The sequence below is a fragment of the Sesamum indicum genome, unplaced genomic scaffold (genome assembly GCF_000512975.1).
Source record: "Sesamum indicum cultivar Zhongzhi No. 13 unplaced genomic scaffold, S_indicum_v1.0 scaffold00127, whole genome shotgun sequence".
Lineage (NCBI taxonomy): Eukaryota > Viridiplantae > Streptophyta > Magnoliopsida > Lamiales > Pedaliaceae > Sesamum > Sesamum indicum.
The window spans coordinates 208,858-213,320 of record NW_011628054.1 but is presented as its reverse complement, the minus strand read 5'-3'; the positions used below and the strand labels follow the sequence as shown (position 1 = coordinate 213,320).

The 4,463-nt window shown below is 36.6% G+C and overlaps 1 long non-coding RNA gene across 1 annotated transcript; it reads right to left on the bottom strand.

Moving 5' to 3' along the window:
- Positions 1-3,238: 3,238 nt before the first annotated feature.
- Positions 3,239-4,121, bottom strand: LOC105179184. The gene is made up of 3 exons (XR_849221.2): positions 3,950-4,121; positions 3,696-3,836; positions 3,239-3,400 (listed from the first exon to the last, which is right to left on the bottom strand). It is a non-coding gene; the product is annotated as an uncharacterized LOC105179184 (long non-coding RNA).
- Positions 4,122-4,463: the final 342 nt, after the last annotated feature.

Below are 4,463 nucleotides of genomic sequence, written 5' to 3'. Positions count from 1 at the left end.
AACTAGGATTTTTTTGCCCGTAATTCGAAGATTTGATTTTCTGGAATTTTCTTCAGTTTTAGTTAACTGTTTTAATTTTTTGGGACAAAATTGAATTTTTTCTAAAATTAAAATTGCATAATTAATTGGTCAATGCACCTATTTTTTTTATCATCCTTTTGATTGCAAATTTTCAGCTTGTGTTTTCTTCGTAAAATTAATTTTTGTTATATTGGATATCCTGGAGTATAATATTAGATGGGATGTATATTATGTGGTGTATGGATGGATGGTCTCGGAGCCCACGACCTCCTGTAAGTTTGAGTTTATGGTTCGGCTTGCCCTGTAAAGTTAATTTTTGTTATATTGGATATCCTGGAGTATAATATTAGATGGGATGTATATTATGTGGTGTATGGATGGATGGTCTCGGAGCCCACGACCTCCTGTAAGTTTGAGTTTATGGTTCGGCTTGTATGCCCTTGTAATGTTTCTTCTCTCTCCCTCTCGTTTTTAACCTTGGAACAATGAGGCCTGCTATCTCCCTCCTTATGCATTCCCCCCAACTTCTGATTAGGATTTCTTTTCAGTTGTAATGAGAGTAGTATAGGAATTGTTTTATGAGGTTTTTTATTTTATAGCTAGCTCATGGAGAAGAAGGTCCAAGGATAAGGAGGCCCACGAAGAAATTACAAGGCCCATCTACATTTTGATGGGTAAATTACTTTGTAATAGCATAGGGCCACCTTTAGACTGACCATAGACTCACTCCGTGCACAATAAAGTCACATAGGTACCGCTTGTGATCATCTCACAGGGGTATGCTTAATTATGTTGCAATGATTTCTTTATTGCTTTAACATTTGATGTTTTGCATGCAATAAAATTATGTGATGAGGTCTTGGTCAAACACCGAAACATTAACTCTTACTTGGTTGGACCAAGTCAAATATTAGGCCCAAAATGGACTTAGATTGAGATTGTCTTGATTTGGCCAAGCCTTTCCATCAACAAAAATATGGTGAGGAAGCTACCGTTATCCAAGTGTGGTCTCACTAGTCTTGGCACAGTTGGAATAAAGGAAAGCTATACCATTGTTGTGAACAAAGAATATGTTTAGCATTTTCCTATCTCACAAGTCATGGGGGGCAACGACTGAGGTGTGATTTGGTTGATGGGTCGAGCCTCACATTGAGTAACATGATTCTCTTGCAGTCCTTAGGATCATGTGAAGAGGTGAGGTAAAATATCTTGGGCATCTCATGGAGTGAGAATAGCATCGATTGCCTCCCACGGGACTTTTTTCATGTGAATCGTAAAAGCAGGTATGGTAAACTGTTCTTGTGGATCTCAAGTTCACTAGGAAATGACTTCCCAAAACCCCACTTGAGAGTGGTGGACTTTCATATAAAATAGTGAGAGAGTTAAAGACTAAAAGACCATGTCTTGAACTTATCAATAATATTACTATTATATGTTGAAATCTGTTTAATTCTATATTGTAGAACATGTCTAAGAACCCCTTAACCCTGATAATGGAGATTAATAGATTCAATGGCACGAAGTACAACAACTAGCTGCAAAATCTAACGATTGTCAGAGGTTTCAAGAACCAGGCTATGTCTTGGACAAGCCGCTCCGGTGACTTTATTAGAAGGGTTTTCGCCTGAAGAAAGTCTGACGTTCGAGAAGTAGCATGAGGACAATAACAAGGTCGCAGTATCATATTAGCTTCAATGACCAATGACAACCAAAAGCAATATGATAGGCTGGAAAACGTTCCCTCAATAATGCTTCACATGATCGAAGTTTGTACGATTCTTGAAAGGAATATTAGATATACTGGTACAAAAATATTTTTTAGGCCAAAGATGACTGAAAGATCTTCTATGCAACGTCATGCGATCAAGATGCTATCCCTCGTGCAGAAGACCTCAAAGCTGGGCTTCATAATCAAACATACATCGATGTGATCCTCCAATCACTTCCTCCCTCCTATGACCCGTTTATCATAAACTACAACATGAATTGACTTAAAAGGTCTATTCATGAGTTAATTAATATGCTGGTCTAATACGAGGCAATGACATACAAGTCTGCACCTATGTTACTAATAGGAGAGGCTTCAACATCCAAAGCGAAAGGCAAGAGGGCCGGGCGCTAGAAGAGGAAGAAGGAAAAGGGAAAGTTGTCGCAGCCACTACTAGCGCTCGAAGCACCCCTGTTGCTCCAGTGTGAAAAAGCAAAGGGAAAGGGAAGAACGGCGGTTCAGAGCGGTCGAGGGAAAATGATGTTTGTAATAATTGCTGTGAAAAGGGGCATTGGAAGAGGGAGTACCCACAACTTCTCTCCAACCCAGGTACGTTTGTATTGAAGTAAATATGATAAGTAATTCTTCTTCTTGGGTATTGCATACTGGCTATAGAGCTCACATTTGCAATGATTTGAAGGTATTGGAAAGAAGCAGAAGGCTAAGTAAAGACAAGATGATCTAAGGCTCGGTGATGACAAAGTCGTTGCGGAATCGGTGGGATCTCTCATCTTAGGTATTAGTGATCATATTCGGTTAGTATTAAAGAACTATTAATATGTACCAATCATGATAAAAAATATTGTTTCCGTTCCTTATTGAGACAATGATGGTTATGCATTTAAGATTAATAAAAATAGTTTTTATTTGATGATTGATAATAACCTTCATCTACTTGGTACATTAACGAATGGTTTTTATATTTTTCAACAGTCAAATTGGATTATAACTGCCCAACACAACCAAAAATTAATAATTATGAAAATGCATAAATCATGAATCAAGAAGTTGGTATCTCCATAGAAAGGATGAGGAAGTTGGTAGAATCAAGGAGTTTAGAGGTAGATGACTTGGGTAAACTATCAACTTGCAAGTCCTGTCTAAAAGGAAAAATGATCAAGAAACTTGTTGTTTGTCACGCTTGTCACTAGTCTATTTGGACTTAATCCACACAGACGTCTGTGGACCACTAAATACTACAGCTAAAAGAGGATTTTCATACTTCATAACCTTTATCTAAAATCACTCATGGTACGGTTATGTTAGGCTCATGAGATACAAGATTAAGGCATCTGGAATATTTAAGGAATTCAAACTTGAAGTAGAAATCAAACCAGCCATAAGATCAAAGGCTTTCAGTCAAATCGAGGTGGGGAATATTTAAATGGTGAGTTCATGGAGTACTTAACAAAGAATAGAATTTTCTCTCAATGGACTCCTCCTAGAACGCCATAACTTAATGGTGTGGCCTAATGGAGAAGTGGAACCATGTTGGACATGGTTCAATCCATGAAGTGGTTTACTGAATTTCCCCTGTCCTTCTGGGGATACCCTCTTAAGACAGCGTCCAAGTTCCTCAACATGGCGTCGTCCAAAGCAGTACTCCTAACGCTATATATGATATGGTATGGTCATGGTAAGAAAATATATCAAAACATAAGGTGAAACAGAAAAAGACAAGTTTTAATGAGCATGATTTCTACTGCCTCAACAAGGAGTTCCACATAAATTTATTTTAAAATATTTATTAAATAAATAAAGTTGGATTTCTTGTTGAACCCTAATTATGGAAAAAAAATTCTTAATATATTCAAATTTAAATATTTATTTTTTAAAACTTTGATAGGAAAGAAAATTAATTTGAAACAAATTGGAGAAACAAAAAGAGAAATAATTAAATATGTACCTGATGCTCCATTAAACTTGCCCGCAACGCACAAGAGATGGGATCCGACGATAGCACACCGGAATCTTCACAAGTTGAATTTGAATTTGGGTTGGATGAAATAATCCGGCCAAAATCTATAGTGTATGTTCTTGAAGAATTCTGTTGGCAAATTATACACGATGACGAATTAACAAATCGATTCAGAAAAAGGAATTAAAGAAGGAAAAAGAAAGAATCAAATGCTTGAGAAAAGGAATAATGGAGTTTCCTACATAGAAATCATCTTAGATTTCTGGAGTTTTCTGCCATTTCATGGATACCGAAGGAATCAAATATAACGTTCCTACAGCTCTTGAGTGTAGTACTTTTTGGATTTGAACAGTGATTTGCAGTGAGTGTGTTGAGGGAGAAAAGGCGTGAGCAAATGTGAAGTGTGAGTGGTTGAGCGAGAGAGTGCGAGTAAATGTTGTATGTGTTTGTGTGAGTGTTCCAAATAACAAAGCTCGATTGGGGGTAGCAGAAGCCTTGGAATTGACGTTCTGTCTTTTTTTTGTAATATTTTTCTACTAATTTCTTCTTTTTAGGTTTGTCTTTATTTAATATTATTGTAATAATAAGACAAGATTCATTTTTGGAACGAAAATATATATTCATGGGATCTATGAATGCAACACAATAAATTACATTCTACATCAGATTCCTCCAGAAATGGCCAAAAAAAGGAGAGACAACATCTACGAAAATTAACTACAGAGTTCATCAATCTGTACATATTGTTGTATTGTA